This window comes from Sebastes fasciatus, chromosome 4 (genome assembly GCF_043250625.1).
Source record: "Sebastes fasciatus isolate fSebFas1 chromosome 4, fSebFas1.pri, whole genome shotgun sequence".
NCBI lineage: Eukaryota > Metazoa > Chordata > Actinopteri > Perciformes > Sebastidae > Sebastes > Sebastes fasciatus.
In genome coordinates this window covers 38,113,572-38,135,311 of record NC_133798.1, presented here as the reverse complement: position 1 = coordinate 38,135,311, position 21,740 = coordinate 38,113,572, and the positions used below count along the sequence as shown (strand labels likewise).

At 45.6% G+C, this 21,740-nt stretch overlaps 1 protein-coding gene across 1 annotated transcript in view; it reads right to left on the bottom strand.

Annotated features, from left to right (window-relative positions):
- Positions 1 to 20,402, bottom strand: part of plxnb2b (plexin b2b) — a 154,739-nt gene extending 134,337 nt beyond the window's left edge. Inside the window, 1 exon segment of the mRNA XM_074634160.1 lies at positions 19,926 to 20,402. The gene's annotated coding sequence lies outside the window, so the exon portion shown is untranslated.
- Positions 20,403 to 21,740: the final 1,338 nt, after the last annotated feature.

Sequence of the window (21,740 nt, the reverse complement as noted above, 5' to 3'; positions counted from 1 at the left end):
AAGAGACTTTGACAGCCATCCCTCGGGCGGCGAAGAGGAGCTGCACCTGTACGAACCTCGGCTCTGCTCAGTTTGTCTCTTCAGACTCCCCGCCCACTCACAACACACACACACACACACACACACACGCACACAGCTCTGCTGGCACTGGCGGACACAACAGGAGGGAGGGATCAGGTGGCTGGGGCAAGCAGACGGAAAGAGAAGGGCTGGGGAGGGGGGGTTGACAAATGAGTCTCGTCAGGTAACATTCACAGACGTGAAGGGAAGGAAGGGGAGAAGATGGGTTAAGGGAGGGGGAGGGTTGTGTCAGCTCATATTGGTTCACCAGCGAGAATCTCCTGCCCTGATTAGAAACCACTGCAGTCGGGAGACAGGAGGACAGAGACACTTTGAAGGAGGAGGCAGTTAGGGGAGTGGGTCCGTTTGCACCCGAGGACCGCTTACTGATTCTGATTGAGGAGACAAGGAAACATGGCCTCGGTCTCTCTGCCTGGGATCCTCCTTCGCCATGATCAAAAAGAGCAGGGGAGGGCACGGCGGAGGAAGAACCCTGGAAGCATCCAAGGGCCGGGAAATTTGGGTCAGACGCATGACATATTAATACAATGACTGACGAAGAGAAGAGACGTGAGAAGAGAGGAAAGAGAGAGGAAATGAAAGGAGATGACTGAAAGGGAGCCAAAATATGCGCAGCAGAGAGGATTTGTGTTGCAACGTGACCCAGCATGCAGGGAAACGGGAACTTATTTTGCAACTAGCTTGGGAAAATAAAAAGAACATCATAACTAAGGGTGGGAAAGAATCGATTCACCTATGTATCACGATTTCTTTTTTTTACGATTTTGAAATAGATAGTCTGTAGTCTGAGTAACGTGACGTCATATCCGTTCCGTATCCGTCAACCAAAACAAACCTCAGGAAGTAGAAAACGTTGGAGGGTCTGCGTGGATCCGACCTGCACCCTCACAGGTTAAATCCAGCGTGGTAAACACTACACATCCAGTAAAGGATGGAAACATTTTGGGTTTCACACATTGACAGGAAAAGCAGAGTTAGACAGAGCAGAGCTAAAGCTGCATTCTAACTCTGTCATGGACAGGAAACGTTATCGTATCGCGGTAACATGCGGTGGAACCGGCCGTCACTCTCATCTCCGTGGTCAAATGGGCCGACTCTACAACTGTAGAGCACCCATATACTGACATTTATGTTAAATGCATTCAAACGGCCCCGATGGAGCTGACCATGGATGTATAATGTATGTAACGGGGAGAGTTAACGACGAAGTTAGCGTAAGTTTACACGTGTGACTACGTCCGGTTTTCAAAATAAGGTGTTAACAAAGAGAACTGTGTATAAAAAATACATATGGAAATAAGATGGATGGATTATAATCACCAGAAGTATAAAACATTACATGTCCCTCATAAATTAAATAGAAAATACCACTAATTTGAGAGGGAAATGTCTTTATTCTTTGATTTTTGGGCTGCTGGAAAGAATTTAATAAATAATGACTGATATATTTGACTTCAGAATCTCTGACTTCAAACACGCTGAAAATCAAACATTTTTACTGGATTCATTTATATATTATCCAAAGTAAAAGACTTTGCAAGTGTATGATTCAACCTTTTCCCATGGTCTAGTGTTAAAAATTGCAATAAATCGTAATATCGAATCGCAATACTGATTTTGGCCACATGAACACAGGATCCTTCAGCTGTACTCAGACCTTGATAAATGCCCACTGTCGCGGCTGTTATTAAACACCAGAGACTGGTGGGTCCCTGTGCCAGGCAAAACTAATTAAATCCAGGCAGATGTGTCTGGACAGTGGTGTACCACACACACACACACACACACACACACACACACACACACACACACACAAACAATGGTACACGCTTGTTAACTTGTATGCACGCTTACACAGACACACACACACAACCTCTAAATGGGCTGTTAACCATGTCCACAGTGCAATCAGTGCCGGCTGTTGAGCCGTCAGCGTGCTAACCAGACCAGGTGAGCACAAAACAACAGCATCTCAGCTTTAATTTCCAACTTTGGTGTGTTGACTTGGGGAAACTTTTTGTCAGCCGATGGCCAGAGAGGAGAAAAACGCCTTTCTCCCCGGTGCCTTGTTATCCTCGCCAATACCCGGGTTCCTTTTCTGTATTCCCCTACCTTCGGTGCTGCAGGTGATGATGAGAGTTAGAGCTAACAGCAACCAATTAATCTTTCATGGCGCACGTGTGCTTGCTTTTGTTAGGTCTGCTCCGCCAAATTGTATGAGACTGCAGCTGTACAAAAGAGGGCTGGTGACACTTTCATCCTCTTCTTCTTCCTCCTCCTCCTCCACCTCTCCACTTTTCATTCTCATACTTTGTGAGCAAACAGCTGGGGCTTTTTTTTTGCAAAAGCTATCATTACGGCAGCCTACAGGCATGAGAGCTGCACTCCAAATCGCTGATGGAAGCCCGGCTAGCCGAGTCAGAGCGGGAGATGAGATTGCATTGGGGATGTGAGTACTAGGGAGGGGGGGGGGATGATGGCTATTAGATGATAAAACACACAGAAGCACACATCCCTGCACTCATACACGTACAGAAGTGCATGACATGAAGCAATACAAGTGGCCGTGTTTTATCTTCATTTAGGCTGTCGGTCCCATCGTCTTGTAATCACGCCGATCTACCAGCAGCTCTCTCAAAGACACATGCACACAGTGGTGACTAATCACCCATCTGGAGCAGCCATTCCCGGGTCTGGATGACAAAGCGCCCATGCCCACAAATATAGGCTAATGCCCTTCTCAACAAAAGGCTTAGGCTGCATTACAGCCCAACAGACAGGTCTAAAGAGAGGGGAGGCTGGCTTATGACCCGGCTCAGACAAGCATGGACAGGGGAGGAAGCAAGTGACATCACAGATAAGGGTGATGTACTGAGGGCTAGCTGCTAGTGGCTACGCGGAGCTGACAAGTCTGTACGTGCACTTGATTTCAATAGCAGCTCCCCGAGTCAAGGGCAGGGAGAGGGCAGAGCCAAAACAGCAGGAAAAGCCATTTCAATGTGACTCGGCTCGTTTGTGAAGTGAAAAATCCGGTGTGGCTTACCCACAGGGCTTTGCTGAAACCCTCTCGTCGCTAAATATTAGCGTGTTAGCAGTGGCAGGTGCTAGCCGTGCCCTCTCGGAGCAGTCCGTGGGGTAGGGCTTATCCTCCAAATGCCTCAACCGCCGTGGAAACACCGGTTCCCCCTAGCAGAGGCTTGTCGCCGGCTGGCATGATCCAGGTAAGTCTCCGCGTTGTGAGAAAGGGGCCCCGATGCAACCAAAGCCAGGTTCAGACTGTGGGATAAGGTTGGATCAGAGCCAGGAGCCATTAGCGAGCAGTGTGTCTGACACAACGGGCAGAACACAACATTTTCCAAAAAAAAGGCGTAGAAGGACTTGAACGGAGCCGTGGTGAAGAGTGCTAGGCAGCTGTTTCATTCAGGCCCTCTGATAACAACCCCCCCTGTTCAGATTGGCGACTGCAAACAGGGCCGGGGACCGCACGGCAGCACGAATACAAATCACTTCTTTCGATAGTCTACACTGAGCTAAGCAAAAAACTACTGGCATTCTCTCCTTCACTTCTTAGCTGATCAATCCTCTTGTGATTCAACATGCGCTGCTGAAAAGAATTTTAATGTACTTGCGTAGCATTTAGATTAATGTGCATCCTTACAAAAGAGCATATGACAGTATGGTTAATAAGCAGAAAACACTTAAGCTATCGGGAAGGGCCAGCAGTATGAACAGACAAAGATCTAGCTAATGGCCCTATATAGCAATATCATTTACGGTACAGCCCCAAGCCAAACGCAGGATCACATACACTGACTCTACAGACGGGGAAGAGTTTCACTACTCAAGAGATAACATCCTAAGAATGCTTTCTTTCAACCCTTACTGTGAATAAGCAAAGTGCATCAATTATAAGTGTGGGAAATGAAAACTCAGGGTTATTAAACTCTCTTTTTCCACTTAGCGCTTGGATATAACTACCAAATAAAGCTTGTGAGCAATGTGACTAACGAATGGAGGCACAGGCACTTAACCCCAACAGCACAGGCCTAAAAAATATCTTGACATTGTGACTCTTATTTCAATTATATTAAAAAAAAAAGTGATTTAAAATACTGGTGGGGAACCATCTGGCTTTGAGTTGTGCTTGATTTTCACACACAGATTCAAGTGGACTGTCCACCTATCACATACAATCACCAAAAAACAACACGCTTTTACATCTGTGACTGTGACTGTGGCTCAGTCCCATTAAAAACCCATCACGCCCACTACAGCCACGCTACGCTTACTGCGCACAAAACCCATTGCTATAATTGGCTCCACTGCACCCTTTTCCCTCTCTGGACGGGCCAACCGGCAAATGCGAACCAACCAAAAAAAACTCTGCAGTAACTGGAGGAGATCCAAACTCTGGTCATGTCTCCGTGATAATCAAGCATGACAAATTATTTCCAAACATGGCGAAGAAGTGAAAACACGAGGAGCGGTTCGATCAGACGGGAAAGAAGGGATGAAATAGAAAAAAGGAGGTGAAACAAAAACATTGTTCATTGCCTGCTTCGGGAGGCTAAGGGTTGATGGCACGCCTCCAGATGACAACACACACTCCATCACCCCCACATATAAACAGACAAGAAAAGGTGCGGTTGTGAAGCGGATCTGTTGTTTCACGGCGACCGCAGCGAGGGCCACAACCATGTCATTACCCCAGCCGGCGAAGGAGAGGAACCCCGGAGCCTGGTATGCTGAGGAGAGAGAGCGGTTGTGTGTGAGGGTGTTTGACAATGAGAGAAAGATAAACAGAAAGCGAAGGGGGGAAAAGAGTTAGACTGTGAATGTGTATGAAAGTGTGACTGAATGAAGGAGGTGATTGTGTGCCATCAGCTCTAGTTTGCCGCGGAGATGTTTGTCATACCAGAACGGGGAGCGTGTCTGGACTGGGATGAGACTGAGAGAAAATGCTAGCGGGGCCCTAAGGCCCTCTGAATGAAAACACACTGCCCTCTCTCTCTTCAACAGAACAGACCGACTTGTAAACTCATGATTTGAGGGAAAGGAGGGGGAGCTTTAGGACACTTATTAATATAAAAACAGAAAATCGCAACTGATGGCGAAGGGCAGGAGGGGGGGGAAAGTGTAATTTATAAGCAAAGTAACTAATTATCACCAGCGAGAGACAATAGAAACTCACAATCAGTCATAATTGTTTCTCGGTGTGACATGACTGCAGATAAAGGGGGGCTATAATTGATATTCTGAACTGAATTTTGTTAATTAAAGCACTGATTATTCTGCTAAACAGACTTCGACAACCAGAGGCGCAGCACTGCCCTTTAGAAAAGGCACTTGCGCAGCGTTTAACTGAACTCCTTTGAGGCCTATGTGTTTGGCAGCGATGTTGTCGGGTAGGGTGGGGGGGGGGATCAGGACGTTCAATGATATGTAAACAAACACAAAAATAGGAGAGCGGTTTGCACACGAGACAATCCCCAAACCAGGGATTTTTATTTGTTTTCTCCAATAAATGTCAAGCCTTATTAATTGATTGAGCCTGAGAGGGATAGAGAGACTGGGAACGGAGAGAGTGAAACAGTGTGTGTATAGACTAATTGTGATTTCATCCCTTCTCTGCTCTCGGGGGAAATTGATGCCAAAACCTTAACACCAACAGATATTTTAAAAAAGCCTCAACTCTGACAAACTCCAAAAAATAAGCCCTAAAAAATGATCTAAATCCTCATGTAGGAAAAAGTTTACAGAGAGAGAGTGGCCTGTAATTACTACAGCGTATCTGTGGACTGAAGGGTTTGTGGATTAGAAAGGTTGGACACTGAACAAAAGGAGACCTTGGCTTACAGAGAGCCTGGTCTGGGCATATAGGGGAGGCAGTGGTTGAGGACAGCACACTTAATGGAAGTGACAGTCAGCAGATACGCGCCAGTCCCCTCCAACCGCAATCGCTCCCGCCACCGCCTCCTCCTCTGGCGGCCCGGAAAAGAAAAGGAAAATAAAAAAAAACACCCCCTTCCCCCCCCCTTCCCCATCTACAGATTGCATACAATGCACCCAAACATACCGGCAGAGAGGGAGGGGAGGTGATGGGTGGAGCGGGGGGGGAGTGAATAGACAGGGAGTGCTGCCAGGGCCTACTTTTAGATAGCGCGGTTATCAGCGGGAAAAAGGAGAGAGAGAGAAACAAAGAGGAAGTTTACTGGCGTTGTTTTATCTAGAAGGGCATTAAACTGAGAGGCACACAGGGGACGAGACGGCGAGAGAGTAAAGAGAAAGACCATTCAGAGGGAAAGGGAGAAACTGTCCAAAGTCAGGCAACCTTCAGAAGCGTCTCTAACTCACAGTCACACGCATCACACTTTGCCCTTGGCTGAAAGTCATCGCCCGGTTCATGGTTGCTGGTTTTGATAGGAGCCCGGGCCCCCGGAACGAGTCGCTAACGACCCAGAAAGCGATTGGTGCGGCTTGATATGCGGCGAGAGAGGCTGTCGCTGGGATGGAAAGTGAATGTGGCCTTTGATAAAACACTCAAAGAGGGATAAAAACAGAACGGGGAAGAAGGCAGCCCATTAGGCGGTGATAGAAGGAAGGGGGAAATACGGAGGGCCAGGCGGGTAAATCCGCAGCTCTGTGTGTTGTCCTTGACCTCGTCAGATGGGGGCTGAGGCCTGCGGTGTGAAAGAGTGTTGGGCACGCTGCCCCCCAGGTGTGGGCTGGAGAGGGATGAGACGCATGCCGATGAGGGGACCGCCACCCCCCCATCGGTAGCACCAAGGCAGCCGCCGGAGCCCACTAATCAGAGAACTTAGCCGCTGACCTCTCCACAGGCTCTATACCTTTTAATGAGATCCATGCCTTTGATTCGTCTAGCCGCCTAGAGGGAGAGACAGATCATGCGTAAGCTCCTCACACACACACACACACACACACACACACACACACACACACACACCAACTTCGCCAACTGTAGACGGACACTTTCACATCCACCGCTAAGACACGAGTTGAAATAATGAGCGCTCTTGTAATCCACGATGGCCAAGGGGCTCTCATGCGTGTCTACATGCATGCACGGGGGAAGTAGTGGATACACAATGATGGTCTAGAACAAGCTCTGTCTGAGAACTAACTAAAGCAAACTAATCAGCGTGCACCGGCACACACACAAGGACACACCGAGCCACACAGACATGAGCTGAGCCCCGGCTCAAGGACACAACACCCACCTTGTTAAGAGAAGGCCGAGGGAGGAGCAGGTGAGATTGGATCCAGACATGCTCGCTCACATAGATAGAATTGAATTATTGATCAGCCCAACAGATTGTGTTATGAGGAATTCATGGATTCACGCCCGGGCTGCCCAGCTCCCTTAGGCTGAAAGACAGACTGTGTGTGTGCGTGTGTGGACTCACTGTACATGTATACATTTGTGTGTCTTGTGTGCGTCCTGCTTCCCAATAGGAAGCCTAGTGGGAAGCGGGGTTCGCGCCGGTCGAAAGTTGGAATTGCTTTCCGTGGGCGGAGTGGGGCAGTGTGAGTTCGCACTCAGACAAGACAGAGCAAACCGTGAATCGATCAAGCTGGCTGGGGTGATGCATACAGAAGGAAGGCCTCACCCTCGCTGCGCTGGGAGAGCTTTAACTGCTCACACACTGAGTGGCTTTTTCATTGGCACTCAGGCAACAGCACAATCCTCAGCTCTTAATACCGCCAATGGACGGAGAGGAAATGGGACTTTTATTCGTCTGAGCTCAGCGGGTGGTCAGCTGGCTGCTGCTGCTGCTGCTAATAATGCACTGAAATACAGAGCCTGGCTTTCCGTTACCAACATCAGCCAACATGAGGTGCATGCCATTAGACAAAAGTAGGACTATATTCTGTCATGAGGCTGTGGCACCTAAAAAGCCCACTTTAACCCAGAAACCTTTCAACACTTCCTTCATGGTGATCCAGAGCATGAGGAACTGGACAGCGTGACCGAACGTTTCGTGCATCATTTTTTCCAAGGCTTAACCTAGTTCTTTAAAAAAAAAAAAAAACACAAGTCTGTAGCCAGGTCATGCTGCTCTATGCCTGAGCTTCATAGAGTAAGGACACATCACCATCACTAGCGTCTCAAATGCTAACCTTACTGATAAGATAAAAACAGCTTTATGAGCTCACACTGTGGAGCCTCAGTATCAGTATTTCATGGACACTATGTCCAGGACTTAAAGTCCAGGTAAAGTAGAATTTGTTTCTAAACACATTATACATGTTACAAAATAATTGCTGAAATCATGTGAAAAGACTGAACTATATTGGACTGAATTGAGGTTTTTGGGCTTTTCTTTTTGGGCGGGCCTGACATCATGGCTCGATGACGCACTGGAGCTATCCTCAGCACAACCCCTCCCCTGACACTATATAAAAATTAGAGCGCATAACATCAGCGGTTCTCCCACTCAGTCGGCAGTTACAACACTTTCTCCCCACAGCCAGTGGTGTACTGGCCATCTGGCATACTGGGACAAATACCAGTGGGCCGCCGCATCGGCCGGCCGGTGGACCCCCAAAAAAAATCCATAAAGTTTTTACCAGCCATCCAGCCCTGTCTGTCTCCGGCCCCTCTCTGCGTGCCTGTCATTCCGGGTACGCATGAGAGCCAAGCCTCAAGGAAGTGCGCCAGGCTTTGAAGCAAATTTTCGTAGTGGCCAAACGGCGGTACTACAACTTCCAGGTCCGTCACGTGATGCCATCTGGCCCAAAAAGACTTTTCCCCATAGACTTAAATTACGGAAAGAGAAGTCTGTAACTCAGCGGATCTTTTTTTTTTTGATGTGAATCAACTTCCCATTACGAACACGAAGAATAGCCCTTACTTAAAGCATTAGGTCCTAAAATTTGTACAATACACTAATAGCTGAATCCAGAGTTATTTCCCCTCCTCCGTTCATGTGAATGAGACCCAGGCTGAGGCTGGAACGAGGGGTTAAAGGAAACGCTACAGCGCCTGCTCTATGGGCCCAACTGATGCGGTAGATCGCCGAATGAACCGGGTAATTTTATACTCAGAAGTCGAGCGTTTTTTGCTTCATGCACTACTGAGCAACTTTAATAGGAATGAACGTGTCCCTGTCTCGAAGCTTTATCCAGCTCTCTTTATACATCCATGATTACAACAAGCTGCGTGCATGTTCCAGGTCTGGGCTCACTGGCCAATCACAACCAAGTTAGTTAAACTTGTGCTTACGTCACATGCTCCGCCGTAGCCTACTTCGCCGCTACCGTTGCGGCTGTAAAACGGTGGATAAATTGTTTTGAGCATCACAAACCCCCCGCGACGAAATTACTCGTTTCACTATCAGAACTTGATGAATTTGGTCCGATAACATTTGGAAAGTCTAGAAAGGCCGCACGATTGAATTATTTTTCCGGTGTAGCGTAGGGCTAAAGCGGAAGTCTCCGTTACTCTGCCCAAAGAGCATGCATGTTAACCTTCTACAAAAGTAGCGTGCAGCAGTGGGACGGCCTACAAGAAGTGTTGTATGAACTGCAACTGGATGTAATCAACCTTCACCTGCGTTTGGGTGTTGTTTCAGCGCCTTTAGCGGACACATCCCCAGCATTTCAGAACAGAGAATACAGCTTATTTTTTCACGATTTTGAAACCTAATTTTATATAACCTGGCAATTTTTTTAAACATTAAAATTTGTCTGGTTAATAACGAATTTATTTTTGCTCTACCCAGACTTTAAAGACCCTTTGGATCACAACACTGTAGAAATACCAGGTCACTTTAATCCAGTCTAATCAGATTTCCCATACAGAAAAAAACCCAGACACTCTATCACTTGGAATTACACCATATTTAATCTCCCTTGTTTTTGGTAATTAGGACTTGTTTAAATGTTATATGCAGAGCAGATGTGTGATTTTAACACGCTGCTCAGGGGGGATAATGTTTTGTTTTCAAGCAGGAAGGTGGAGAGACACATAAGGACCCAATGGGACCAAGATGTGAGTACATTCTTTTTTCCATTACCCTAAGAGGAAGCGATGTCCATATGACTAATTAAACCACAGACACGGAGGAATGTGTGATGACATCCTGACGGCGGCGAAAAAAAAGAGGGACTGGCTGAAAGTGAAACAGAACAGAACCTGGTTAAAAATAAAAACACTGGCTGAGGGAGGCGGAGGAGGAGAGAGCTGTGTCAGTGGAAGTGTACTGTAGATAGCAGCAGGGAGGACAACAGAGAGGTCTTAATGGAGGTCTGGAGTGGTGGATAAATGGCTACTCCGGTCTGGTCACGCCACCGGTCGCCACCGGCCCACCAGTAAACAAGCAGCGCCACACTGACATGGCCTCTTACACCCCACTTTGCTTCAATCTGCTACTGGAAAGCGGCGCACTTCTCCTCCATAACCAATTGAAAGAGGATGAAAGGAGAAGGGGAAAATGTCTCCTGGTGAGACTTGTGTGATTTGGGGATCCAATTTGGCAGCCTGTTTTCTGTAAACATTGTAACTGCGGCTTGTTTTCAGAGAACGCACTGGCGAGCAGCATTAAGCCGTTTCGCAGTGTGGGGAAGGAAAGACACAAGGTCTTGGTAATAAGGTTCTCTAACCCCAGCAGCAGATCTACTCAAGCTAATGACTGTAATTAAAGAGCCCAGCTCCACGGAGGGATCAATGACGTGGGGATCAGCCCAGACAGGACGTAGAATAGACGTAGCTGCAGCAGAAGGGAGCGACCACAGGGCTGAGTTTAAAAACAAATGGGAGGCTGAGTGGTAGGCTAGCATGTGTTATGAGGGCCTGTAAATATTTAGGCATTCTTACAGGGGACATGCGGCTGCGACTCTGATGTCATTTTCTCCCAGGCCTGTCATTTGCTTTAGTTAGAGGCTGAGAACCGTACCGTAAACACAGATCTGTGAAAAGGGGAACTCTGGGAAACTGAGTGTCACAGGACAGAAATTAACCGTGCAATGAGGCGCAAGTTATCTGCATGACCATCACATGTCTGAGCCACTGTATACACATTACGAGAGAAGGGGAGAGAAAAATGCAGATTCCATTTCTACGTGATTTGCAGACACCAGCATAAAATATATCAAACAACTTCCTTTTTTTCTCATATAAAGTTGAGAGGGGGGGGATACCAGAACTGGGCAGCTCTGAGGCTGCCCAGATGAGTCAGTGAGGAATAATGCATGTCATCACGGCTGCGTGAATAGGAGAGTGAGGCTGGGGGGCGAGCGCAGACACCCAAGACATAGAGCTATCATGACACCTCCACAGATCTGCATTTCACAAGACAGCTTCGAGCCCCGGGCAGGTTTGAAGCACCAGGATTAATATCCACCTAGACTAAAGACACACTGAATAAGAAAAAAGACAAAGAACAAAAAAAAGATTCAACAAAAAAAAAAGTTACGGAGCGCTAGAGAAGGGATAAAGAGAGACTCTGTTCTACTGATATAAGGGAACTAGACAGTGTTCAGAGATGGTTAACATAAACAGGAAGTTATAAACACAAGGCCAGTGGGTACTTCCACATTGCTCCAGCACAAGGGGTCATGGTTGGCTGGTTAGGCATAGCTAACATTCCTGTTAGATCACGACCAATGCCGGAGAGGTGTACCGTCTACTTCTACAGGTCTGCCACAACTCAACAAGGTCGAAAGTAAAAGCCTGACTCATACTAATGCCCTACGAGAGCCTGCTATGTAACTAAATGTGACAGAGCTCACCTCCACACGGCATTATTTCCACTGCTTTATTGCATGTTTTCCGTTCATGCCCGTTTTTGCTGTTTTTATTGCAGATTTTATTTGTTTTTCTGCTTATATTCTACCTGTCTTCTTCCTTCTGTTGCTGCACTGAGTGGCTAATTCCCCCATGGGGATCAATAAAAAAAAAAACTTATTTTAAAAAAACATCATTTATCTTAGGAAATCCCACGTCAAACATTAGCAACCACAAAATTTTAGCGACCGGTGGTCACTACGAAATGTCAGCCTCTAAGGTTACGGCCATATCTTTGGCAGCGGCGTTATTACTGCTGCTACAGTAAAATGGTCTGTCAGTTTACAGATGAGAAGCAACAGAGCCGGTGGCATTTAACTAGAGTCTCAGTAACTTTAACAGTTGCTGTATGAACAGATTTTAATAGGTCCCTCTTGGATCATAGGCTACTGAAAGGCCACGATACCCAGCTCATTTAACGGAGACAAGGACATGACACTGACAAAGAAATGATTTCATTTTCATAATACCATTTCAATGCGGACTGTAATAAAGGCAGACAACCTTGCCGGTACGGTGTATTATCCCAGCTTGATAATAATGCTGTACAAACCGCCTGCATCTGCGTAATGTGCAGCTGAATGAGAAAACATACATTTCCATGTGAACTCTCTGCTTTATGCTTTCATTTCATTTTAAAGACTGACAGCAACCGAGAGCTAAAAGAGGCCTGCAAGCTTCACACTGCCAAGCACAGGTATGTCTATGTATGACGAACATCTCGTCTTTTTTCCCCGCAAAACCTTGCCCGACTTCTAATTTGGATTGAAACAGACAAGCAAGAAGAGATAGACACCCAACCTCCAGCAGCGCTGCCACCCCCATGTCCATTTCCAGCTGCCAGCAGGTTTCAGCAGATGCCAGAGATAATAAGGACAGCATATGTTTCCCCGAGATCTAATGTCGCCATTTCTATTTTAAAACACGCGCTCTGCCTACAGGATTTATTAGAGCTGCAACCATTAATTGATTTGTTGTCAGCTATTAAATTAATCGCCAACTATTTTGATAATCGTCGAGTAATTTTTTAACAAAAAAAGTCCAGCTTCTTAAATGTGAATATTTTCTAGTTTCTTTCCTCCTCTATGACGGTAAACTGGATATCTTTGACGTTGTGGACAAAACGAGACATTTGAGGACGCCATCTTGGGCTTTTTGGAAACGCTGATCAACATTTTCTGACATTTTATAAACCAAACAACTAATCGAGAAACAAGACTCGGTCAAAACGGAGTACGTGGTTGGACCGTGTACGATCAGTCTGTGACTTTGTGGCCAAATTGTTCTACAAATAGTCAGTGGTCATGTCTATAATGTAAAATCCAGCGGTACATGTCCACCAGGTCCGGCGAGGACACTAGGAGACACGCTGCTCCACTCAACTGGCCATCAAAGCGGTGACGTACTCGTATCGTTGAATGCACCTGACTGGTCCCTGGTTTTCTACTTTCAAACAGTAAAACAACATGACGGCCTGCTCGTTAACTAAACAATCCACCAAAATCTACTTCTGAAAACATTTTAAGAGAGAAATAGGCGATGATGCCACAGCTTAATCTAGTTTTATTTTACAACTAGATCGCCTAGTTTGACAGCTCGGTCCAAGTTTCATGAGCGGGAAGCGTCGCGCTGGACGGGCTCATTTGCATAAAGGACTGTTCCCCGCCTTTTCATTTTAAAAGAGAAATGGTCAATCAGGAAACTCCATCACTCTGTCAGTCACTCAGTGACAGACTTCTGTGTTTGTAGGGCTGACCCTCTGATTATCGACGATGTAAATGACCGTTAGTTGCAGCCCCAGAATTCATGCTATGGTTTCTAAACGTTATTCAATATAATCGTGAGGTTTTTATTGAAGACAATTTCAATAGTCAAATTCAAAACGATAATACAAAACGAAAAGTTATCCAAAAATCTACAGAAATCAAACTATATAAGGCGCAAACGCAACATGACTTTTGTGTTTTCACAGGATTCAAGATCTCATACCACTTAAAAATATAAATGCCGGACTCTAACACCCATACAGTATACCTGGCTGGTCATCTATGATTTTAAATATGCAAAAGCATATAAAGAAATAGCAGCTGTTTGCAATATGGAAATTCTAGTAGTAAACTGTTTCATATATTTCCAATCAGTTGTTGATGCCAACAAAGGGGCCACAATGAAGCATATGTGTATTTTTTAAAAGCAGCATCTATTTAAAATGAGGTTGTTCAGAGTCTCGACTCTGCAAGTGAGTCACTTCCATGTGGATCATTCATCTCTTCTATGAAGTTACACTCTCACAGACCATCCCTCTACGTCTTCCTCGGTTCGCCACACTATCTTCCCCCCTTTTGCTCTCTCAGGTTGGTGTGACCTTCATCTCCAGCTGCTGCCAGTGCGCTGACCCGTCATGCATCTGTCACCCGCCAGTCCTGGCTGAGGCTCACGTTCAGTGCTACATAATTAATCGCCCAGCGTGCATACAAAAAAAAAAAAAAAATAAAAAGAAGAAGAGGGCCAACTCGACTGCAACTACCATATTAACATAAACCAGCTGGATGTCGTATTAGCTGTAAAGCAAAGGTGATAATTAAAAATGATCTTGGCAGGAGTAAATTGGTCAGTTTGAGGATTAACTGTGAAATGACTTCGATGAAAATGAATTGCACCCTCTGGTGCCTTAGCTAGGATTAAATGGCACTCAATGTGGAGCAACTCTCAGTTATGAACAAAAAGTGGAGTGAAAAATGTATTACAGGTGGAATAAGTGGCTTCACACAGTTCCCATTATTCCTCTGCTACTGTAAGTCCATTTCAAACCCAAATCTCTCGGAGAGAGATATATCAGCACGCTGCCAAATCCTGTACCCTCAATTTGCACACGCCTCGACTCATCTATCGAAAAGTCGGAGAGATCTGTGAGTTCGTCTTTACATCGTGAAGCAAAAAGGAGCTGGACTAAACATCAGCCCCGTCACATTACACTGATTGAAGCAGGCACGACCAACTTCCCTCTGAAGTGTTTAAACGGAGAGCATTTTGATAGCAATACGTGCCAGACTCAATTACAGAAAGCAAAAATTAAATTAGCTTCCTGCTCTCTTTTCCGCTGCCAATACAAGCCTTAAGAAGAAAGAGTCTGACTGAGATTTCCCAGGATAGGAATCAAGGTGACCCCCTCGCTCTCATCGTTGCCGATTAGTTTTCAGATACCTGCTTCTGTGGTGTCTGTCTGGCTGAAATGACTGGCTAGCTGTCTGGCTGTGAACTTTTGCCAGCGGCTTGAGCTGCATGTCATGCCTCCAGTGAGCAGCTAGCATCAAAAGCCCTCAATGTGTCTGTGTCAGCCTGTCAGTTCAGCCGCCATGTGGAAGTGGGTGAGGGGAGGCAGATATCTGTATTGTGTATCCATCACAGTCCTCAGCTATGCAACCTCACGTCTGCTGACAGCCAACACCACACAACATGCCTTTTCAACAGCAAGGGAGTTTTCCTCGGGGCTAAGTTTTTTTTTCTTCCAAGTAGCCGGCGCCGACCTCTCTAAACCTCATATCATCTCTCTCTCTGCTCTCGCTCTCTTTTATAGAAAAAATATTAAGATGTCTCAGTTCTCGTGCAGAACATCCTGCCCACAACCTCTCAAACGAGCAATTAAGGCAGCTCCCTCCCCACGTGAATCATTTATCTCTTTCAGGAGTGTGAGCATGTTTACAATATTCATCATCATGTTCCTCTTACTCATGGCGCCCGAGCACTGAGAGAAGAGTAGGGAAGAGACACAACGGTTAAAAGGTAGAAGTGAGGAGGGCAGCAGCAGCAGTAGCAGCAGCAGTGGGGGAGAAACCAGCATGAGTTGGCAGCGGCGTGGAGAAGAAAGTAAGCCGCGACGGGTTGAGTGCACGGTGTGGTCGGTCATGGACATGAGATGAAAGACAGTGTGGGTTGACAATGTGTCAAGGTTGTTTTTTAAGAGGTAAAAGTACACCCTGCTGAGCTGAAGTTGACCATAACATGTGGGGCTGAAGTGCTCGGCTTGGAAGCCATGTGGACAGTCCAGGTTAAACTCTGGATTGTAGTGAATTTAAACCTGCAGTAGGCTGAATGTTGTTGGGAAAAAATTACATAATAACCTTTCAGCATATTGTAATTCAAGTGTTCTGAGAGATAACTAGACTTCTGCACCTCCTCATGGCTCTGTTTTCAGGCTTTAGATAATCTAGCCCGTGACGGGAGACTTCCTATTGGCTGTTCATTCAACGGAGGCAGCTAACAGTCACTCGCAAACTCCGATCAAACGGTCAAACGAGGCAGCTCTGATCAAATATGAATCAATATTCTGTTGCTGAAATGCCTATTTCTCTCCTCAAATGTTTTCAGAAACATCTTGTAGTGCACTGTTTAGCTGTAAAATGAGAAAGTGTGCTCCGGCTGGTGGGCGGTGCTTGGTATTTCCTCAACTGATCTCACGCATGGCGGCCGGGTAACAAACTTTCTTCAGATTGCCTGTCTCATGCACTACTGTCAGGATATAGTGACCGTTTTATAAAAATAGCTTTGTTTCAAAAGGGACTCTATGTAAGAATCAGAAATTGCTTGTTAACAGTGACACCTGTGGCCGTTAAGTCAACATCAGTCAGCGTCATGTTGCGCACGCTTGTGCTCGTAAACGAAGGTCCCTCCATGAATCAAAGGCCCGGCCGATGTTGATCCTAGTTTTCTCCCAACGTCGGTCACATTCCTGTTTTGAAAGACGGGCTTCACCAGATAGAACTTTGTTTTTTGTGCTTCCGTTGAGTTTGTGTTGGAGTCTGAGTTGTGGTGGGGGCTGGTCGTTTATTGGCGTTAATGGACTCGATTTCTAACCAAACGTTAGCTATGGTTGCACACTGTTAGCCCTGTAAACAGAGCTGAAAATAAAGGCACTCGTGAGCGTGCATGATGCACATCCGTTGGATTTTCCCAGAATAAACAGCCTGGTTTCATCACATTAAAAGTAGTCTACAGGCTGGTAGAGGAAATCCAGAAAGTTGCGGAAGGTCTCCTTTTTTAGGTTACAACCTGTTCACACACTGGCAATAAAAAAATTATATATGTGTGTAAAAAGTCACATACAGTCCCTTTAAATCATATTTGCGCCAACTTTCCTACTCCAGCTTTAAAGTGGGTTGGCTGCTATCTTCTCCCACAGAGCCCATCCTTCCTCATAGCCTGCTGCCTGCGGGCTGGGGGGGAGTAAGCGTGAGAATTAGCATGATCACACCTCGTAGGTCTGTCATACATCAGCTTTGTTATCTCCGATCTCAAGCACACAGACGGGGAGAAGTGTTGAGTGGCGATGATTCAGTGTGTGAAGTACAAAGCAACGAGACAGCGAGGTAAAGAATAGGAACTGTGTCGAGGGGATAGTTTAGGACAAGGTCGTGAAGTCCAAGGGCAAGGGTGGCAGCCGCAAAAACCCGGCGGAAATAAGATCAGAAATCCACCTCACCATGACGTCCCTTCATCATAGGATAATCCTCGAGACATGAAAAGACGAGCCTATCTCCAATCTGAAGGAAATCTCTATTCCCCAGATTCTTCAGCCGTCTAATGCCGAGCTGACACGCCCTTCACGCATCTGCCCACACTCCCCTCAAGTCTTTGTGTACTTTAGATAAGCGAGAGGAACAAGGTAATGCATATGGCTCGTTCTCATGAGCGCCACACCTATTTTATGACCAATAAGTTTACAAAGTCCATTCACCAGAGGTTGAGAAAGGTTGGTCAAACAGTGCTTAACAGTGAGCTCTTTAAAGTGAAAGTAGGTCTGAAAGACACAGCAATATGATAATTATTTTTTTAGTAGGGACAGGAAGAAAGGAGATTAACTCGTAATTTAAAATGAACCACTTGGGATGAACCAACGGCATTACACACTGCTCATGTATCAGTTCATTTAGTGCTGTTTTCCTGTTTGTGGGCAGCAGACAGGAGGCATGGGATTGCTTGTTGCTTACGAGGATTAAGGTTTTATTTTTCAAAATGAAAATGACAGAAGTCAGTAATCCAATGCAAAAGGAAACAAAAGAGACCGGGGGTAAGTTCAAATTCATTTGACCTAAAAAATATTACTCTGAAAACGCGGCACATGCTTCCAGGACGACGACATGGTTTAAACTATCTGAGAAAACTATGTAACAAAAAGAGGACACGGTGAACTTTGGCTCACCCAAAACACATAGCTGAGTGCCTCCGTTTCTCAGCTGGTCAGAGACTGTTTTACTGGATCCAAAAATACTCAGAGTGGATTTCACCACAAAGTTTAATTTCCAGAGCCAGCAGCCTATTACCAAAAAAAAGAGGGGGATTCATGGAAATGCCTGCTTTGTTTGTTATTTTCTCTGCTTCCCTTGTATTACAGAGTAGGAGTTTGCATTCGGCTTTGGGGATTGTTTTGCAGAATCCTGAAACACCGTAACATGACCTGAATGAGAAATGTCTCCGCTGAAAAGAGCATCTATGATGAAGAAGCGTGGTACGCTTGTCTTTTTCACCCTTGCGGGGAGCAGGAGAAAACATTTATCACCACTCTCCTCTGCGCAGATAAGGTGTCTCTATTTATTCAGAGTGGAAGAGAGATAAACCCTGAATGAAGCATTGTGGGGCAGCGAGAGAGAGAGAGAGAGAGAGAGAAGGAAAGAGACGGAGAGATGGTGGAAAGAGGGAAGCAGCTTGGGTTTTCAATTGCTCGTGTGTGTCCGTGTGAGCAGATGGCATCTATTGGAAAGCCATCGCCGCTCAGTCGGGAGACTGGAAGGTTGACCCCGCTGCTCCAACCCCCTTCCAGCCTCCACCGCCACCACCAGCAGCCTCCTTTCCTGCCACCACGTGCCCACACTAATCCATTCCCACTATGAGACTGCTTGTATAACGTTATCTAATAGGAATAATCCCCCAGGAGATGGAGCATCCTATGTACAGTAGATGTGCGCACATGGGGCGGAAAGTGGCAGGGAATATAAAAGGACGATTTAGAAAAAGACAACAAGGCAGTACAGTGGTCTGACGAGGGCCGTACCACTGAGAGACACAGGAGATTCAACAGGGACATGAATAGTGCTTCTGTCTCCTTGTTCTCCACGAGAAAGAGAGGAAATAGAAAAGCAAACAGCTCACTACTACTGCTGGTGGTGTGTCCTCTCAGCTGTTGATGTACAGCCTTACTGTCTGGAGGTGAGGAGCACAGTTCACATGCCCATTTCTCACTGAAATTGCCTTTGCTTGTGTGTGTGGACAGGCGGCTCCTTGTGAGGCTGTGAATGCTCCTGAGATGAAATGGTTTAGTGAAGAGCATGTTCTCCAAAACACACAGCTGTTGAGTTTAACAGAGAGCAACTTTGCCTCTCAGACATGGCAACAACTAATAAATGGCACATTTTATAAGTCCTGTACAATAACACAGCTGTATACTATAGAAGGGACAGAAAACAAGACGCAATACACACATAGTCTTTAGTAGTAGTAGTGTCCAATGTCTCCCTTATGTTTGTGTGCCTTAGGGTGTTATTTGTGTTTTATTTATTTATTCATGTTTTTTTTGTTTTTATTTTATTTTTTTGTTTTCCTTTCACTACTTATGTTTTTTCTATTTGCTTGTCTCCATTTTTGTTTGCCCTTAGTTCCTAGTATTGTCTGTTTTTGTTGATATATGTATATAAAAAAAATGAGGCACAGAAGTCTGTATCAGTAACATGCACATGCTTCTTAATAAACATATTTGAAACAATAACACAGCTGCATATATATTATTATTATTATCTCAGTCTCTCTACAGAAGTCTTTTCATGATTATTGTGATGCTTTGGTTCTCCATAAAGCATATTTGTTTTCGGAGTGGCATGATAAATAAAGAGCAGTGGTGTTATTAGAGGTTGGGTACGGTTTACGCACACATGCCGTGTGGATAGGGCGTGTGATAGGCTATCAAAACTTGGAGCTCATAACGCACCAGGGTTTGAAATTGATAGTACCGTTTTAAACTCACTCTGCTGGGATAAACACAACTCACCTTGGGAGGAGAAACAGCGAAGAGAGGAGTTGCTCCAACGCGGAAAGTCCAGATCCTGAAGAGAGAGAGAGAGAAGCTCTCTGGTGAAATAGTAAAAAAAAAAAAAAAAAAACACAAGTCCGTAATCAAGTTCACATCTTAGTCCCCTCACAGGACGTGTGAGGGGTTCCAGGAAGGCACTATATTCCGGAGAAAACACGAGCTAAAGACGGTTCACTTGGTTGGAATGAATTCCTGTTGAAAGGCGACCCGAGCAACTCCTCCAACAAAACACTCTCCGGGCTGAATATCAGGGACTTTCTCTCCACGCCCAGGTGACGAGTCACATGGTAATCTCCAGGTGCGTGTGTGTGTGTGTGTGTGTGCGTGTGTGTGTGTGCGTGTGTGAGTCTAAAGCAACAACACACCTGTGGGATCCGCTCACGCGTTCCTCTCGACTGTCATCGCTGTTTGAGAAACCGGGAGGTTGTTCGGAGGGAGGAGGAGGAGGAGAGGAAGAGGAGGAGGAGGGAGAGAGAGAGAGAGAGAGAAGCGCGCACTGGAGGAGAAGAATGATTCCTCCTCCCACTGCTGCGCACACACCGCCGGGCACAGCCACTGTGAGCGTGTGTGTGTGTGTGTGTGTGTGCGTGCGTGTGTGTGCAGAAAGCAAGTAGAAGAGGAGAAAGGAAACAAGTTGTGTCGTCTGTTCACCGACGCACCGAAATATTTCCGCTCTGGTTCCCAAAGTGTGGTCCGGGGACCAATGAGGGGTCTGTGGGCTCTTTGGTTCCTGCAGGTCATTCCAGGCTAAATAAACAATATAAGGAAATGTTCAGAAGTGATGGTTTTCTAACACATTATTCAGAGTTACATAATTCTGTCAAGTCATACCAGAGCAGAGCAACTATGAGGATAAGCTGCGGTTAAACGTAAAATAAGACTTTTTGATCCATGATAAGTAAAAACTTTGGGAAAAATTAAAGGTCCCATATTGTAAAAAGTGAGATTTTCACGTCTTTTATATTATAAAGCAGATTTAAAGGGACTATTTGTAACTTTCAGAAATGCTTGTTAACAGCGACACCTGTGGCCGTTAAGTCAACGAAAGTCAGTGTCGGGCTCGAGCTTGCTCGCTCTACATAGACATGAACGAGCATCGCTCGACACAGTGAGGCGACACACGTCAGCTAAAAGCACAACATCACTCTATATTTCAGCTGCTTGGCAGTAATGTTAGCTGACCAGATGAAGGTCTCTCCATGAATCACTGCTGATCCTAGTGTTGCATGGGATCCCGACCCAGTAAATTTATACATGTAAAAAGTTACAAACAGTCCCTTTAAATGTAAAATAGGACTTGTTGATCCGTGATAAGTAAAACTTTGGAAAAAATGAAAGGTGCCATATTGTAAAAAGTGCGATTTTCATGTCTTTTATATTATAAAGCAGGTTTAAGTGCTTTATATAAATACTGTTAAACTATCAAAACGCTCAATATACGGAGAAATACACACAGCCAGTATTCAGAAATTGTGCGTTTGAAACAAGCCGTTAGGATTTCTGTCCATTTGTGACGGGGGCCGGCAGCAAAACATATTTTAGCCACCTAAGAGAAAGGCTCACCTAAAATAAATCAATATCCGTTGAAGTGTACACTATATTTAGAATATTTTCATCACTTTATCTTGCTGTCAGACAGACCTTTCTGACGGGGAACTAAACTGAAAGTGAAACTTATCTATCTCCTCAGAGCCAGCAGGCTCAGATGATAAAAACAATATAGATAAGTTTCACTTTCAGTTCAGTTCCCCATCAGAAAATATTCTGAATATG